At 40.4% G+C, this 19,900-nt stretch overlaps 1 pseudogene; it reads left to right on the top strand.

Moving 5' to 3' along the window:
• Positions 1-757: 757 nt before the first annotated feature.
• On the top strand, positions 758-1,188 carry LOC129513449 (uncharacterized protein C14orf119 homolog; annotated as a pseudogene).
• Positions 1,189-19,900: the final 18,712 nt, after the last annotated feature.

Below are 19,900 nucleotides of genomic sequence, written 5' to 3'. Positions count from 1 at the left end.
ATACATGTGAGAAGATATCCACTCCCACTAATGAAAATAATCAAATTGAAATGAATCAAAATTGAGGGAAGCAGCACATATTCTTTTTCCACCCATCAGATTGGCCAAAGTAAGATGACTGATGACAGACACCCAATGTGGGTTTGAGAATGGAGAAGTGGGGCTCTCATGACCTCGCAGGAAAGGGCAACTTGCTGCACTTCTAAGGATTCTGGTGTTAACCATCAAGAGCCTTAAAAATGTGCTCATCTTGGGATGCCTGGGTGGCTCAGTGGTTGAGAGTCTGCTTTTGGTTCAGGGCATGATCCTGGAGTCCTGAGATCGAGTCCCACATCAGGCTCCCTGCATGGAGCCTGCTTCTCCCTCTGCCTGTGTCTCTGCCTCTCTCTCTCTCTGTCTCTAGTGAATGGTGAAAGATGAGCACATTTTTTCAAGATTTTTTTATTTATTTATTATTTAATAAATAAAAAAATCTTGAAAAAATGTGCTCATCTTTCACCAAGTGGTTTCATAAAGATGATTTTTATCATCAAAAAAGCTTAAATCACAAAAACAGACCAAATCCACAGCAAGAAAGAACTAAATGTCTGTCAGAGGAGATTGATAAAAAAAATATATGCAGTGTATATGAGAATAGTATATTAATTTAAAATGATGCATATAGAGAGAGTTTTCAGGAAACATGGAAGCAGCACCAACAGTTGGAGTTTAACACTTTTGTGACAGTCCCCAGGTGCCCTGTGAGAAGAAAGGAAGGATGTCACTGGAATCATCTTGCTCTTCAATGCCACTCTCCTTCTCTTCTCCCTTACCCTCAGTACCAGACAGTATTACCAACTCTTCCCCTCTCCCAACGTCTTACATCACTTCTCAGGAGACAAAGTGCATTCTTCACTGGTTTACCAGTTGGTCAGGTCCCCAGATTGACTGTTTCTTACAGGAGGATCTGGTAGCTAAGTCAGTGCCAGGAAAATTACAGCCACCGCTGGAAGGTCTGGAGCAGCTTAGTGTGTCTGGAGCAAATCGACCACCTTGTATCGTTGAGTGCCAGCTACGTCCTTGGGATCAGGCTTTAGAGGTTGGGCTGAGCAGCAGCACGATGAATTTGTCAGGCAGCCAGAGGTCAGAGAGGCAGACTTCGTGGCAAAGTTTTATCAAGCAGTGGCTGCTACAGCTGGTAAAGATTGATGGGCATTAAAATCAAAGAGGATAATCATAGCTGATGGAGCTGCAACTTTACAGCGAGAACTGCAGATGTGTCACTTACAGATCTAGGGATGATATCCTGATTAGCCGACTCAACTTGTTAACCCGTACAGGCTTGGTTATTTCGATGTTAACAGCCTATCAACTGGACTCCTTGCATAAATGTTTTCCAAGTAAATCCAGATCAGCTGTCTGCTTCCTAGCTTGCTCCTTTCTAAGGGTCAGACCCTCAAGAATTCAATGGCTTTCTTTTCAAGTATAACCAGAAGGAAACCACACGTTATAACATAAGCCTATAGCTGGCCCATGGGGCTATAAAGTAGAGGCTTCCTACTCCAGAACCAGGAGAGAAGGACAATAAAGGTCATGATTTTGTAATTTAACTGGACTCGGCCGGTTGCACTACCCTTACCAGATTCTGGCATAATTCTGGCACATAAGTGACATCCCAACTAGTAGCTTTCCTAGTGATGTTTTGGTAAAATTATGGACAAATCAGGAGAGGGAGAGAGAATTAGTTACATCTTCCACACTGATCTTTGTTGGAATCCAAATAACAATGACTTTTTCTAAAGCATATGTGATATCCTTGGAGTTGGTAATAGAGTCCTATTCTGTAAGTTTGCTCTGCAATATGAAAATAAGTGACACTCTACAGGTTGAAGGGTTTATTTTTTGTATCAAATAAAGAATGCATCTTCAGGGGGAAAAAAAGATACATATGTAAACCTACTGACACAGGAAGATCCATGGTACATAAAGGGTATTTTAAATCATCATGAACTATATGATCCTATTTATGTCTTTATGAAATTATATATTGTCTATGTTCTCTTTTTACCTATTTTTATTTTTTCTATGTTCCATTTTTAGAATTTAGAATTACAATTGATTGAATTCTACGTCTATTTGCGTACATATTATGTTTTATGCACATTTATTTGGACTTCAGTTGATTTAGATTGACATATATGTGTATATCCATTCCAGTTTTTTACACATCAAAATTTTAACAGATTATACTTGGGTGATTTTAGATGGTAAGATCATAAGTGACATTTATTTTTACTCTTATTTTTTGAATTCTTTCCGACATGTATGTTACCTTTATAATAGGAAGAAAGTGATTTCCAAAAGAATTAAAAATTAAGAAGAAGACGAGGAATAGGAGGAACTTTGGAAATGGCCTTCAAGTTTAGATGAGGATAGGGAGTCTTCTAAGGCCTCACCCCACGTGTAATGGATACAATTTCTTCAGCCTGCCTGTATCTACTCTTATATGAGGAGATGAGCTGCACCATAAAACAGGCCTCTACCTGCTTATGTAAATCATTTTGCATGGAAAAACACTACCTACCAACACAGTATTTATCTACCTAGTATCATCTGACATTTCTCTAAAAGTAATTGTACCTCCAATTGGCTTGACATGCCACAAAAGAGATGGATTCATAGTTTAAGAGCCAGAAGACTAGAAATATCTTGCCTCATACAAGCAGAGAATTATTAGAATTTTGTTAAATCTAAAATACCAACAGCTACCATTTATGGAGTACTCTCCATTTGGCACATCTGTGCTGAGCACTTTCTGCGCTATATCTCGCCCTCGCCACAATTCAGTGAGGTCAGTTCAATTATTATGTCGATTTTATAGGTGAAGAAACTGAGCTTAAGTAACCAATTGAGGTTCTGCAGCTAAAAAAGTGGCAGAGTCATTGTTTTGCCTGATAATTGAGAGACGATTAGATTCCAGATGGTGGAGCAGCTTGATGAATGGAAAGGGATCAGATTAGGGGTTAGATGATCTAGATCATATTGCCGCTCATTCTTGGTTGATTTCTTCCCCTTGGGTCAAAGTAAATACAACAAATAGAATGCAAGTGTACGTATACATCGTTCACAAGAGAGTAAAGAAATAAAACCTACGCGTCAATCTGTCTATCTATCCGGATCTAGATCTATACCGACATAGACAAAGAATGGGAGAGGAGCGTTCACAGAGGAGAGATGTCAAGGCATTTTTGAAAGATTGAAAGCAGAACAAAGTGGAATAATTAACTTAGCAGAGCAGAGAGCATAGAAACCTAAGTGCTTGTAGTATAAGGAGATGACGCAAGGATGTTTGCTCTGGAGGCTCGTGTGGAAGTTTGGAGGTAGAAGGTGTCCCAGAGAATATGTATTTATTTACCTATTTAACTGTTTTTCTTGGAATATTTTAATCCGTCTTGTAGGATTCTTTTTTTTTTTTTGCCAACGCATCACTTTACGTCTGTTTCCTTTTGCTTGCTTTTCATTTTTGTTTCAAATGTTAAAGTTTTGAGGTTTTTAAATCATGAAAGTATCATATTCCTATTGCAAGAATTTCGAATAATACAGAAATATAGAAAGTAATAAAAAGAAAGTCTTTCACACCTCCATATGATTCTCTAGCTGTGCTACCCAATCTGGTATTCACTAGCTACATGTTGACATTTACATTTATTTAATTAAAATGAAGGAGAATGAAAATCCAGTGCCATATTTCAAGTGCTCAACTGGCATGTGTGGTTAGTGGCTACTGTATTAAACAATGCAAAACCAGATCATTTCTATTATAGCAAGTATTTGGGATACTGTTGCTCTAGAGGTATTCACAGTTTACTGCACAAATTCTCAATTGTTTTACAATTGCACGTAGAAATAAGAATGTGTCATACTACACGTACTCATGATTTTACACAAATGGTCTGGCTGCTTCCGAGGAAAAGCAGCATTGCCTTCTTCTATCCTTCCCTACTCCCAGCACAGCTTTCCAGAAGCACCTACTTAAATTTTTTTAACTCAAATTATAGTGTAAGCATTGTAACAAATGAAATAATGCAGAAGCACAAGAAAAGCACCCTCACCACCTCCCTTCCTATACTCTAAAGGCAAAATCTACTTAATGCTTCTGAGGGTTTTTTTGTTCTTTGGGTGACTATTTCTATAACTTCATTTCTTCATTTATCACTCAGTCAATATCTATTAACTCTCAATATGGAAGATGAGGAGTAAGCTCACCCATATCGACCATTCTTCTTTGTTTCCTCCTCCCAGTGTTTGAGATTTATATTATTACGTTCCACTGGTTGTCCCTCTAACTCTAGGTAACATTATTTAACCTCTATTTATTTCATCAACTTTCCCTTGACTTGTAAAATTCTATTATCAACTCCTCCTCTCTATACCTACCCTCCCATTTTCAAAAGCCATTCTCTGCTATCACTTTTTCACTCACCAAGAGCACCTTCGCTATGTTTTCTCCTTCAGCCAGCTCTAAAAGTCCAAGTCAATTTGAGACATTCATTTACAAGAAAATATGTGACTTGAACTGGATTCACTGGGAAGTTCTTAAATTTGGATATTTGACAATTAGCAAGATTTTTTTTTTTTAGGATTTATTTATTTATTCATGAAAGAAACACAGAGGCAGAGACATAGGCAGAGAGAGAAGCAGGCTCCATGCAGGAAGCCCGATGTGGGACTTGATCCCAGGACCCTAGGATCACACCTGGGCCAAAGGCAGGCACTCAACTGCTGAGCCACCCAGGCGTCCCTACTTAGCAAGATTTTATGGTCATCTGATATAAACCTGGCTCACATCAGTAAGGGAGTGTGTGTGTGCGTGTGCACGCACACGCTCGTGTACACACACACACACACATGTTTTTACAGGGGCAAATCTTCTTCTAATCATGTCAGGTGGGAGGTGCATGTTTAGGGTTTTTGGGGGTCCCTGGGAGACAAGCTACAGCAGTGTGATTCCAATCCCTTTGATTGTACACAGGCTTCCATATCCTCGGTCTTTATTCAGACACTATCTCTCTGGCGTGGCCCGGAGGCTCTGAATACCACTTAGCTTTCTGATCTTCCAGAACATAAAAGATTCTCTCGACCATGGTAGGCACACGTGAACTGGAAGGCACGGAGAGCAAAATTTCAATTTCAGAGATCTATGCAAATGCGTGGCAACATCTATATTATGTAGTCCATGAAAGTTGACATAAGTTATTTATAATTTCAATGACAATATTGGATTGCCTTTAATATGCACTAGTTGAAAGGGGAATCTAACCAAAAGCTAATATTGGAGCTTGCTGTCGGGCTGCTGAGAGGCCCCCAACAATCTCATTGGCAGTGTCTTTTGAAGATCAGTTCTCCTACGTCCATTAAACCAAGATTAAATTAGTTTGTGGGAGCTGCTTTTAGCATTTGCACTATTACATTATGCATGATTCCTGACTGCACATCTCACGCACAAACTACACTGAGCTCCATTAGTGAATTTTTAGGGCTGTGCTTAACTTGGAAATGGATTTATTTTGTGTAGGTTAATGTATAGCAGTGATGCTGCTTTGTCCTTAAAAATACGCTCTTACATTTGATATCAATAGGGAAGCACTCTCTGGGGATTGTGGCTCATTTTAAAAGGATAAATTATGCAGATTGCATGATTAGAGAGCAGGAGACCCTATCACAGTATATTGCATATCAGGGAAAATACCAGTCCCCTCCTCCACACCTTGGTGAGGTCATGGGTGCCTTATTCAGTGTGGTTCCTGCCAGGAACTTCCCCATGTAGGTAGTACAAATATTCCCAGGATCATTCAGCAAGTCAGGGGAGAGCCACAAATCCAACTCATATCTTTTAAATTCTAGTTATGAGAACCAGAAGGCTGAGTTTTAGGGGACCTTAGACCATCCTTCCCACTGGAGGGCCAAACCCATTTCTCTGCCCTTTCTAGAGCCAAGCTGGGATAGTATAGGTGTTGGTGTATACTTGCTGAATTAAGCTAAATATAACTCAGCCTCCTCACTTTATAAGGCAGGTGGCTGGGGCAAGTGGAAGAGTGCCCTTACTGAAGTGCACTCAAGACCAGGCACAAAGTTTGGTCAGCCACAATTGCTAGCCTGTAGGAGCTGAGTTCAGTGGGGGAGCAGGCCAGGTATAAGCGATGCCCCTGGGATGGGGGAGACTGTAGTGGGTGTGCTGGGAGTACACAGGAGGGTTCTCTGGCTGCTTTGGGGTGATGACATCCATGCTTAGTGAGGCCAATGACTTGGTGGATGGCATCCAGGCAGGACAGGTAGGAGCATAGGCAAAAGGAGGAAATAGTGCAGAAACAGGAGTTGGGCACCTGGGTGGTTCTGTGGCTGGCTCAAGTTCTGATCCTCGAGTCCTGGGGTTGAGTACCATGTCAGGTTCCCCACGTGGAGCCTGCTTCTCCCTCTGCCCATGTCTCTCCCTCTCTCTCTGTGTCTCTCATGAATAAATAAATAAAATCTTAAAAAAAAAAAGAAGAAAAGAAAAGAAATAGGAAGGAGTCTGTTAGCCATGGTGGGAAGTGGGAAAAGAAATCAGGAGAGGTAGGTAGGTAACAAATGATCAGGGAAGAACCTCCCTACAAAGGAGCTAGCTTTGTCCAGGAATGTCTGATACTCCATGCTAGAAGCAGGACTCAAATTCAGATTCCCAGAAATGTACCATCTTTTGTTACGCTTACTGGGAGACCTTCTGTTGCAGACCTTGCTTTTATTCATCTTCCTTGATTAGAAAAGTGATACCTTTTAACTTATTTTTTAGGACTGGCAGATATAAAGAGAAAAAACACAAATTCCCCTCTTGTTTACTTTTCCAAACTGAAAAATGCTAATGGTTTCTTATGTATCATTCCAGAGATATTGTACACGTGTGTGAGAACGGCGGCCCACACATGGCATCAGGCAGAGCTCAGTAACTTGCTTTGGTTCATTTGATAGTAAATCTCATACATCCTTCCATGACCATGTAGTTCCATCTCAGTTTTTAAAATGCTGTGTAGTATTCCATGGCCCTAATTTATTTATTTGGTGTTAAGCATTTGAGCGACTTTTCTCCTTTCCCTTTCTCTATACACATTCACACATATATACATACACATCCACACACATGGGTACTGTATTTATAACATATGGACTGTCTATATATGTGTATAGGCCGATGATTTTATGTGTACCATGCATCTATATATACTTCCTTGTATACCATATGTATATATATATCCATATACATATATGTCCATGAAGTCACAAGAAAAGCTTCTATGACAGTCATCTCAGGATTAATGGAGAACCTCTAGGTGTCTAGCTAGTTTTACATCATGAGACCAACAAGAAGCAAGAGACGGGAAAGTCAGACAATTTCTCCCTCTTTTCATCATTCTGTGGCTCTTCCATGGAACCCTTCTGGAAAAGTCCAGTGTGCCAAGCAGTTCTACTCACTGGGGGACCTGCTGTTGTTACCTTGTGGCTCATCGGGAACTGGTGGCCAGGCCAGGAACACATCCTCCCAAATGCTTTGCATTATCTCCTTTCTCTTCACCTTCCTCAACTGTGGACTTGTACCACCCAAATCAAATGACAAATCCTTGATATTTAATCAAATATGAAATCGTTGCCTCGCCTCTGCTTTCCAGAGTACTCAGCACATTCTTATGCCCCACCTGTTGGTTATGATGCAGAGTTCATGGGGAGCCCTGGAAAAGTTGGTCTGCTGTGTTTCTAGAATCAGACCATGACGTGGTTTAGGCAAAGGCTGATGCTTACCTGGAGTCAAGTGTCCTAGCTTCAGCCTTGGCTCTAGTTCTCATTTAACTGTGTGACTTTCCCCCTCTCTCAGAGGTCTCAAGGAAATCATATTACCTGCCTTCCTTATCTTGAAATGCCATCATCAGGATCAGGAGAGATAAGGTTTGAGAAAGTAATGTGTAAGCCATAAAGTAGCACACAAAAGGTAATTATTGCTACCAAACATGAATTGGTCCAATGAATTCTGCTGCCCTTTTCAGTCAATGCAAAATCAATGTCAAAAATTTTATAAAATTGGAAAACTTCAGACAGTTCATTGTGTTAATTTTCTAGGACTGCCATAATAAAACACAACAAACTGAGTGGCTTAAAACAACAGAAATTTATTCTAAGATGGTTCTGTAGGCTAGAAGTCCAAAATCAAGGTGCCAGCAAGATCATGATCCCTCCAAAGGCTAGAATCCTTCCCTGCTTCTTTCAGCTTTGGGTCACCTCAAGAGTTCCTTGGCCGTGGCACTCTAACTCCAGTCTCTGCCTCCATCCTTATATGGCCATCTTTTCTTCAAGTGTTTGTGGGTCTCCCACTCTCTCTCTCCTTGTAAGGAAACCCATCATTGGATTTAGGGTCTGTCCTAATCCTATATGACCTCATCCTAATATGAATTACATCTGCAAAGGTTCTGTTTCTAAATAAAGTCACATCCACAGGTACCTGGGAATTAGGACTTCAAAATATCTTTTTGAGTTATGTAATTCAATTGAAAATAGTCATATAAACTCTTAAAATATATGTATATACAGCACTATGATCTATGAAGTTAACAACATGATGAGAAGTATAATTCTTATTAATTAGAAAAATAAATAGCTCTAGAAATCTCTCCCCAGGATCCATGTTCAAATTGCCACTTCTTAAATTCAAAGTTTCCTATCCCATATGTATCATAGCTTAGCCATACAACAGTCATTTAAATCTGTGCCATGAAACCATCCTTTAAAGAAGGTGTTCAGAATCCCAATAACTCAATCATGTTGGCTAAAGAAAAGAAGAGAAAATGGAGAAAGCAACTCACATTTATTGAGCATTTATCATTATTCAAGGTTACAGCAATTTTTTCATTTAATCATCAGAACCAACCTGTAAGGGCAACGCTGTGTTTTTTGCTTGTTTAAAAAACAAGGTAAACAAACTGAAGCTCCAAAGAGTAAAGTGTCATATCTAAAGGCTCATAGTAAATGGCGGAATATAAGACTCAAACTCTGGTATTCTAAATCAAAATCTCAATATAACTTTTCTTATTGCCAGCTTAATTCTAGAGTAAATATTGCGTGAAATAATTGTCACTTTTTTTAGCAACTAAACAACCTCAAAGATATAATCTGAATGGTGAAGGGCGGTCCCCTAATATCTCCATACTTTAGTGCTCAAGTTTTATAGTTGAGGAAACTCTCACTTAGGACTTCTCTCCTATATATTGAATCTGAATGGCCCATTATACCTACCTCCTACTTCCTATAGGTTCCTAAGTGAGTGGAGACTTTGAGATCTTTTTTTTCCCCTCTGTCTTCTGAAACTCATAAAGATTTTCCATGTAATTCTTTTGTCATCAAAGTAGATAAAGCATATCTGCAGTCAGCTAAGAAGAATGTAGCAATGGCCCAATTGTGTCTGGGTCTGGATTTTACTAGCTCTACGAGGTTCTCAAACATGGTCAAGGTCAGAATAAGTTCCCATCATCAGGCTTTACAAAATAGTCATGGGTCTGGAAGAAAGCAAATCATACATGGTCACTGCATCGTTGTTTGTAGCAGTAAAAACTGGGAGCAGCCCAAATATTAATCAAAGGGGAATTAATACACATACTGTGCAATAGCCAAATAATGGAGGACCACGTAGAAGTTCAGACAAAATAAACAGATCTGTGTGTAGTAATGTGGTTAGATCTCAGAGATAAATTTATTACAAATACTTTGACTCTTCACCTCAACTGTAATTATTTCTGTGTATATTTATTTACAAATTATGTACATGTTCATACCAAACACTTTGTCCTTTCTAAAATACATACTAAAGTGGAAATGAAAAATGAGATAAAAAATCAAAATGATAATATTATCTTCTGGACCCCAGTGATGATTATCTTGCAGATACATGTAAATGAAAGGCCACAGCTCTGATATATAGTGTTAGCTGAAGAGGATGAGGTACCTAGCATTTCCTCCAATGCAGGCATCAGCAAACTTTTTCTATAAAAAGCCAAATAGTAAATATTTTAGGCTCTACAGGCCAGAAAATCTATGTTACAACTGCAAATACTTAACTCTGCGTCTGTTGTGTGAAGGCGGCTGTAGATAATATGTGAAGGAATGGGTATGGCTGAGTTCCAAGAAAACCTTATTTACAAAAATAAAGACTGCCCTCATAATTTGGCCTATGAGTAATGAATTAATGACCCCCACTTTGGGGGGTAGTATTTCTCTAATAACACACATAAGCTACTTGAGGCTTCCCCAATTTTAGAAATATTTTTTTAACATCGATATTTTGACAGACAAAAAGCAATGGAGTTCACTGGACCAAATTCATGTTTGGTAGCAATAATTACTTTTTGTGTGCTACTTTATGGCTTACACATTACTTTCTCAAACCTTATCTCTCCTGATCCTGATGATGGCATTTCAAGATAAGGAAGGCAGGTAATATGATTTCCTTGAGACCTCTGAGAGAGGGGGAAAGTCACACAGTTAAATAAGACCTAGAGCCAAGGCTGAAGCTAGGACACTTGGCTCCAGGTAAGCATCAGTCTTTGCCTAAACCACGTCGTGGTCTGATTCTAGAAACACAGCAGACCAACTTTTCCAGGGCTCCCCATGAACTCTGCATCATAACCAGCAGGTGGGGCATAAGAATGTGCTGAGTAGGGATCTCTGGGTGGTGTAGCAGTTTGGCGCCTGCCTTTGGCCCAGGGCTCGATCCTGGAGACCAGGGATCGAATCCCACGTTGGGCTCCCAGTGCATGGAGCCTTCTCCCTCTGCCTGTGTCTCTGCCTCTCTCTCTCTTTGTGTGTGACTATCATAAATAAATAAAATATATATATATATATATATATATATATATATAGTAAGAATGTGCTGAGGAAAAAAAAAGAATGTGCTGAGTACTCTGGAAAGCAGAGGCGAGGCAACGATTTCATATTTGATTAAATATAAAAAAAATATCAAGGATTTGTCATTTGATTTGGGTGGTACAAGTCCACAGTTGAGGAAGGTGAAGAGAAAGGAGATAATGCAAAGCATTTGGGAGGATGTGTTCCTGGCCTGGCCACCAGTTCCCGATGAGCCACAAGGTAACAACAGCAGGTCCCCCAGTGAGTAGAACTGCTTGGCACACTGGACTTTTCCAGAAGGGCTCCATGGAAGAGCCACAGAATGGTGAAAAGAGGGAGAAATTGTTTGTCTGACTTTCCCTTGTCTCTTGGTGAGTGAATATCTCATCTCTTGCTTCCCAGTGGTTAATTTCATCTTGTGATGAAATGACTATTCTTTTACCCACATCCAAGTGCCCCCATGTGGCCCTCTGTGGCTTCCAGTATATATTTCAAAGTCATAATGAAAGGTTGCATTACTCATGTATACTTAACTTGGCAGTGAGTTTTTATTAGTCAAGTTTACTTTTCTCTGGACACTAAAATAATTTTGCAGGATTCCTAAGATAGCTAACTACAGTTTTGTTTTGTTTTTTTTTAACTACAGTTTTTTAAAAGCATTCTGCACCCATGGGAAAAGGCAAAAAGAGGGGGTATTGTGAGTCCTCTGCCAAAGCAGCTGAGGGCCAAGAGCTGTTCATAGGTTAAATGCTTGTGTGCTCTCTGCCGAGTGTCTTCCCCCTCATCCTCTCGCTCAGCCATCCCTACTATGTAATGGGCACTTGCATTTTCTAGAAGAGCTCCTGAGATATTAAGAAGATAGTAATTTGAGAAAATCAACCAAAGGGATCTACTGTCAAGCTCTGCTTTTGTCCTCAGGGTATCCGACGTAAAAACCAGAGTTCATACGCATTGTGTTATACTACTTGATCATTATCATACTTCATCGACTCTAGGACACCACTGATTGAAGTCAGGTTATTATTTTATGTGTAATCAAGACAATGAAGCAAACCAGTGTCAATGTAATAGGAGCACTCAGAACTTTCCCATTTGACCTATTGAAAGATTTCTTTTACACTCACTTATTATCCATAGAAGGGAAAGTCTAAGTGAAATAATTTCATGAGAATATTCTTCAAACATCTTCACTTCCACGTAGTGTTTCATCTGGGTTGGTGATGCCATGAAGAGTCTTGGTGATCAACATTTGTTTGAGGAAGTCTACTGTTGTCTTTTTAGGGTTTTCTTGTGAGCCAGTGCCACCCAGTCTCCACAAATGGATGTCCCAGAGCATATAATGATGCCTACATCATGACTGCCAGCTGTGTGATGATCATATGCACCCAGTTTCAGAAAGGTGAAATATACACATTTAGAGTCTATGATGTATGAACATTTTATCCCTGACCATAATCTAGATATTGTTTTCCTTTTAGAATGCAATGTTTTCCTCCCATGACCTGGGGGCTTCTGCCAGCTGTGTAGGCTTATTTGGGGGAAAAATGTAGAAAATCTCCCTGTTGCCAGATTTCAGTAATCCCGGCAGCAACATCAATGAACTGGATTATTTTATCAGTCAACCCAACCCCCTCCATTCTTTGCAAGCTGTGAGATTTAACTGTGTTTGAGAAAGTTTTCCACTAAAACTCCTGGGCTTTTAACTTATGTGAAGTCCTAAGTACAATTCATCATCTTATCTAATCTGATAGCCAAGGATAGCTTTGTCAAAGCAGAGTCAAGTATTGGCAATCCCTCAGAAACCTCGGAAGAATGAATAAAAGAAAAATGATTTAAAGCTGGAAGATTTAAGTAGAAAGTTTGAAATCTTTTTAAAAACTGAACAACGGACCCCTTCCTGAATCTGCTAATGCAGCTTTGGAACATGAATAGAAAAGCAGACTCTGGGAGCAGAGATGGATCTTGGGATATCATCTTGTCTATTGCAAGAGGGGTACCTAACATCCTGGCCAGAGAATAATACACCATCGTGATCCCAAAGGATTTCCACAAAGAACAGATTCCCAACCTGCAATAATCATTGGGTGCCTCACTTTCCCCAAAAGAAATGTTCCAGATTGTTGTTGATGTTATCTGTCTTTACCCTCAAAGACATGCAGAAAGATGACCCTGTCCCTCATATAGCAAAGGGGCTACATAGGCTAACAATTAGAAGTTTAATTCCAGGGGCACCTGGGTGCTTCAGTCAGTTAAGTATATGACACATGATTTCAGCTCAGGTCGTGATCTTGGGGTCATGGGATCAAGCTCCTATGTGTGTGTGTGTGTGTGTGTGTGTGTGTGTGTGTGTGTGTGTATGTATGTGTGTATTGGGGGGGTGTCCAATACTCAGTGGAGAGTCCACTTGAGATTCGGTCCCTCAGCCCCTCCCCACATCTTGCTCACATACTCACGTGCTAGAGAGAAAGAAACAAACAAAGAAAGAAAGAAACAAGAAAGAAAGAAAAAAGAAAAAAAAAGTTTAGTTCCAGACCCGGGTTTGAATCCCAGCTCTGGCATTTATTAGCTGTGTGACCTTGGGCTAATTTTGTAATCTCTCTGTGCCTTTGCATTTTCATCTATAAAATGGAGAAGATAATTGTGTCTCTCTTTTTTAAAGATTTTATTTATTTATCCATTAGAGACATACACAGAGAGGCAGAGACATAGGCAGATGGAGAAACAGGCTTCCTGCAGGGAGCCTGATATGGGGCTCGATCCCAGGACCCTGGGATCATGAACCTAAGCCAAAGGCAGAAGCTCAGCCACTGAGCCATGCAGACGCCCCTAATTGTGTCTCTTTAAAGGTATAATTTTGAGAATTAAATGTGAATGTGTGTTCAGCCTTAACACACTGTAAGTGCCTGACACTAGTGGGTGCTTTATAAATGCCTTTCAAATAAAACAAAAGCAACAACTATTTTATTGACCCAGGTTTTTATAAATAGTACAAACTGAATTGGAGTCTTTCATTATGTAATATATCTATTGTTTCCTTCAATTTTAAAGGAAAAACAATGAACCAGCATAGTCACTTGGCTATATTTGCCATCAGCATATTTACCTCAGAAAACATACACATTTTTTTCCGAATTCTGATAAATGGAGATGAGAAGTTTCTGGAGTGATGTCCTGCCTGTTCTGTGTATAAATGCAATATGCTTATTTTGCTTTCTTTTTGGTTGACTTTCAGTTTTATGTTTCTTGCTACATTAGAGCAGATGGAGGGGCACCTGGGTGGCTCAGTCGGTGAAGCGTCTGCCTTCGGCTCAGGTCATGATCTCAGGGTCCTGGGATGGAGCCCCATGTCGGGCTTCCTGCTCAGCGAGGAGTCTGCTTCTCCCTCTCCCTCTGCCTGCCACTCCCCCTGCTTGTGCTCTCTCTCTGTCTCTCTCTCTCTGTCAAATAAATAAATAAAATCTTTTGAAAAACAAACAGATGGAATTTAGAAAATCTTCTGACCAAGGCAACTTGGCCTCTGTATTTAGAATAAATTTTGCCTGGCACCAAAGTTGGAGCTCTTAATGCAAGATTGAAGGCCCTTCACTCCAGCACTCTGTTCTAAGTGTGATTCAGCCCCGCTGCAAGGGTTGCTTCTCTCTCTGGTAAAGTGTGTGTGTGTGTGTGTGTGTGTGTGTGTGTGTGTGTGTTCTAACTTTTAAAGATTTATTTATTTATTTATTTATTTATTTATTTATTTATTTATTTAGAGTGTGAGCCAGGGGAGGGGTGGAGGGAGATAGAGAGAATCTCAGGCAGGTCCTTTACTGAGTGCAGAGCCCAACTCAGGGGCTCAATCTCATGAGTCGAAATCAAGAGTTGGACACTCAACCAACTGAGCCACCCAGGTGCCCCTTATTTTGACTTTTGATGGAAAGAATATGAATGTACACTATGCTTTTCCTTCAGTCAGGCTACTTACTTTGGTCACCATCCAGCCCCCATTCCAGTCCATAGCCACTCTCATGAAACACCTTTGTGGTTGGGACATGGACAGAAGCCATAAATGCATCAACTGGGTTGAAGGCAACGTTTGTTCTGGCTCCAAATAGATGAATGTATGCAATACTGACATTCTAGGCCTACTTTCTAGTAGTAGAAAGTACCTTTTCTCCTGATGGAAGCAAAATTCTTCAAATTATGATAAACTCATCTTTTTGTCCTAAAAGTTTCTTTTTTCAAAAAATATTTTATTTATTTATTTATTTATTTATTCATGAGAGACATACATAGAGGCAGAGACATAGGCAGAGGGAGAGACAGGCTTTCTGCAGGGAGTCTGATGCAAGACTTGATCCCAAGACTCTGAGATCATGACCTGAGCCAAAGGCAGATGCTCAACCGCTGAGCCACCCAGGCATCCCTGTCCTAAAAGTTTCTTATTTCAAACTCAGATGTTTTAATCCAGATTTGCAAGTATTATATGATTTTCATAAAAACTGGGCCATGTCACTGAGTCAGCCTGTTTGCCTCTGTGTGCTCTGTGCCTTTCATGTTGTCCAGCCTGTGCTGGCCCTCATCAGCATGAAATGAGTGGATTTGTTGTTTCCTCTGTTGGTGTTGATGTTTTGATATATTGGTCAGCCAACTGGAGTGGTTATTGGAATTGCACTGAATTATTTTAAGGAAAGTTTCAGTTATGCTAGATGACTAAATCTAGAGTACAACGGGAGGCCCACATTTAGCAATGCAAATATTTATGCCATCAAATTTGTTAAGAGGATAGATCTCATATGAGGAGTTCTTACTACAACAAACAACAACAACAAAAACCAATGGGACACAAAGAAACTGAGAGGTGATGGAAGTGTCTTCTTGTCTTGACTGTGGTGATGGTATCATGGGTGTTTGCAAGGTTCAGAATCATCAAGTTGTATACGCTGAATATGTACAGTTATCTATCAGGTGTCCTTCCATACAGTCGTAAAATAGAAGAGTGGGAGAGGGGAGCAATGGATGAAGGAAAAAGTGAGAGGAAGCCTCTGTGCCTCCCTTCCTCTAAGTAGTTGAGTCGAGAGTGACTGTTTGTTTGTTCACCTTGTTTGTCCATGAACATGCTTGCTTCCTGAGAAGTCTAACACTTCAATCTAGGAACTGCCAGCAAGTTCACACTAGTTAAAGAATCCATAGGATTGTAAATGACAACGAGTTCCTGACACATTCTCGGGCTTTTTTCTCTCTTTAAAAGCAATCATACCCTGGGGTACCCAGGTGGCTCAGTGGGTTAGGGGTCTAACTCTTCAGCTCACGTCATGATTTCAGGGTCATGAGATTGAGTTCTGGGTTGATCTTCAGGCTGAATGTGGAACCTGCTTAAGATTCTCTCTCTCTCTCTCTCTCTCTCTCTCTCTCTCTCTCCCTCTGCATCATTCCCCACAATCCTGCCCTCAGCTCTTGTGTTCTCTCTCTAAAAAAAAAATTATGTAAATAAAGAGTTAAATTATGCCCTTTCCTTTTCTTACTGTTGCATATTTACCTCAATCCTCAAAAGCAGCCTGTTAGTAGTTTGGTGTCCATAGTTTCAGGACACTTCTTTATGACATAATACAGACATGTGCACACACTATATACATTTGTGGAGAGATTGATGTGTATATTAGGTATGGATCTCAGGACATACATTCAAAAGATACATTTCTTTATTTTCAATAAATCAACATAATTTCACTCTGAACTTCTGTGTTTCCAAGCTGCCGGGAAATTCAAGCCCACACTAAGTTCCCCTAGCTCCAAGAGTCCGCCGATGTCTGTTCTGGGGGGTCCTAAGTCATCATGAGGGCTCCTTGAATTTTCTCTCCATACTGGTTACTGCTGAGATGCTCCATTTGCCATTCCATGATCTTTTCCAGACATCCTTGGCTAAGCCTTTTTTCTTTTAATAAATTAATTTTTATTGGTGTTCAATTTACCAACATACAGAATAACACCCAGTGCTCATCCCGTCAAGTGTCCCCCTCAGTGCCCGTCACCCATTCACCCCCACACCCCGCCCTCCTCCCCTTCCACCACCCCTAGTTTGTTTCCCAGAGTTAGGAGTCTTCATGTTCTGTGTCCCTTTCTGATATCTCCCACACATTTCTTCTCCCTTCCCTTATATTCCCTTTCACTATTATTCATATTCCCCAAATGAATGAGAACATACACTGTTTGTCCTTCTCCGATTGACTTACTTTACTCAACATAATACCCTCCAGTTCCATCCACGTTGAAGCAAATGGTGGGTATTTGTCGTTTCTAATGGCTGAGGAATATTCCATTGTATACATAAACCACATCTTCTTTTACTGGTGACAAGAACACTTGGATGGGCAGAGGAAATAGCGAGAGAAGCTGGGAGAAAACACCATTTATCATCTAAAAAAGTGTCCTACCTAAGTATATTTATAGTGTTTCAGGAGAGCCAGAAATTAGGATATCCAGGCACAAATCGGTGTGAAAAAAAAAAAAAAAAAAAAAAAACAGAAAAAAACTATCCTGATATTATCTCTGTAGTGACATTGGTTGTTCTCATTCTTCCTGAGAGTGAATTAGCGGATTTCCATAAGCAGAAGGAGAAAGCTGGATAGGCCCCCTCTCTGGCTCACATGTGCATGAAGGTCTTCGCTGATGGATCCTTTCTAGTAGTGCCCAGAACTATGCCTCATAATTTGATATGAGCACGATGAGCTGCAACACGGGAGTGAATCATTACTCGAATGGCAGGAAAGACACTGCCTGTTTTGTAAAGCTACCCCTGGTAGTTTTCTCATTAGGCTTTTCCCCACCACCCCCACCTTATTTCACTGGTGTATTGATTCGTTTTTTTATTTCTATTTTCTTTTCCTTCTGTTTGTTCTGCTCCCTGTCCTTATTTTCCTAAGTGCAGCAGAAGCTCAGCCCACTCCACCGTGAGGGACTGAGGAGTCCCTTAATGAAACAGTCGGCGATAAGGAGCCAGGCTCTCACACACTGTCAATAACTATCTTTGAAGTTTAAAGGAGAAGCATGAACCTTGTGAGCTCCGAGGAGCCAACTCACTTTGTAATTTAAGCTGAGCGGTTTGAACAATATGTTGGAGGCGCTGAGAGAGGGGGAGGCTTGACCCATTTCACATCACGCACCCAGCTTGAGTTCCAACTGATTTCTCAGGCTTCAGCGAGAAGTCAAGAACTTTTAGAGCTCCAGGATTCACAAAGTACAAGTACAATCTGAGAACATTCATCATGTTATTTTATCTGATGGTGCCATTTCCCCCTTCTGTTCACCAAAATAGAAAAGTCAGTGCATATGGGTGACGCACCCTTGGCATTGCGGTGTAAGACGTCTTCGAGAAGTTCTCTTGGCCAAGTTGACGTGTGCTCTTGGGATGTGGGAAGTCAGTTTTATCTCTCGGCTCCCAAAACTTCTATCAACTGGAAGTGCAGCTGCTGTCTGAAATCTCCCTGTCCTTTTAGATAACATGTCAATCTCTAAAATTTATATTAGGGTAGCCCATAAAGCTGGGTATGGATCAAATGCTGTGCTTAGGAGTAAGGAGGAAAATGCAGAAAATGGGAATGCTTCATCTTTTTTAGCATGCTGTCCCCATGGCTCTTTATTATGATCCATTCTAATCTTTTCCATTTGCATGAGATAGAAAGTTACGGGACCCTGACACATGTGTAGCACTTAATGCCTCCAAATGATACGTGACTCAGTAAAGCCCCAACTTTGTTTTGATTTCCACTGCTCCTTCAACCCCCCGAACCCGTGGTATGTGAACCTCCTGATCATCAACAGAATATCCTGTATCCTGTTCTTTGAACATTCTCTTCGGCATTGTGCTCTGAGACCTGGCTACCCTTTGAGGACAGTGCTTCCCATAATCTTGGACCAGAGCCTGGAGATAGTTCATTTCCTTTTCTTCCTCATTGCTCTTTCTAGATCATTTCCTGTCTCCTCTTCCCTAAACACCAGTTGCTTTGAGATGCACACTGTCAGACTGTTTACCGCTCCTCCCTTTTTATGCAGTTGGCATAAATGTTGGAGCCGCTCCACATCTCACGCACTGACCACTTAAACAGCTCAGTAGGTCTCTCCTGTAGGTCTATCTTTCTTATTTGGGGAGAGTGGAACACCTCCATTGACAATCCATCTAACCTGTTGGTATCTTTGCCTCGCTTCCTTCTAAAGGTCTTTTTTTCCTTTTCTTTTCTCCATACTATCTGTTTTAGTCATCCTTTCTCATGATATCGCCCTATATCCCTGAGCTCGTTGGCACTTTTACCTTCATCCAGGACATTGTCTTTAGATCGCTCATAGTCCATCCCCTGTTGTTGAGGTCTCTGTTGAAATGGAATTTCCCGGAGAAATCTTCTGGACTATCCTATCTAAAAAAGCCATTTTTTCTGATGCTCACTCCTCCTTATCTTCTTACTCTGCTTTGTTTTTCTTCACACCTCTTATTACCATCTTGACAGTATGAAAGTATTTCCTATCTCTCTCTAGAATGCATGCCCATGAGGAGAGGATTTTGTCTGCTTGCTCGCCACCATGTTCCCAGCACCTATACTCTGTCAACTCATATTAGACCCTAAATAGGTATTTGAGAATTAAATAATGAATAGATTATATGTGTTGATAGCCAGGTACCAATTTGCTAAGATACTTTCAGGCTATTTAGTGAATTATCACAGTATCTCAATACTCAATATGGCAACTCTGGTATATTAAGAGCATTCCTGGGAATAATTTCCATCAGAATTTTATTTCCCCCACTTGAAATTTTTCTGATGTGTTCTAATTAATCCAATCACATTCATAGCCTATCCTGAATTGCTGTGTAGACTCCTCGTGGGAGCAATTTTGAAACAGGCAGGCCAGCTCTTAATAATATTTCTAGCATAAGTTTTGATAATTCTTTTTATGCTGGATGAGAAAAATTGCATAAAAGGCAAGGGTGAGAGAACATGGGTCATTCTCCTGAATGGAAGATTTATTGCTT

This window comes from Nyctereutes procyonoides, unplaced genomic scaffold (genome assembly GCF_905146905.1).
Source record: "Nyctereutes procyonoides isolate TBG_1078 unplaced genomic scaffold, NYPRO_anot_genome, whole genome shotgun sequence".
Classification (NCBI taxonomy): Eukaryota; Metazoa; Chordata; class Mammalia; order Carnivora; family Canidae; genus Nyctereutes; species Nyctereutes procyonoides.
Note: the sequence above shows the minus strand (reverse complement) of the source record. Positions and strands in the feature narration are given on the sequence as shown.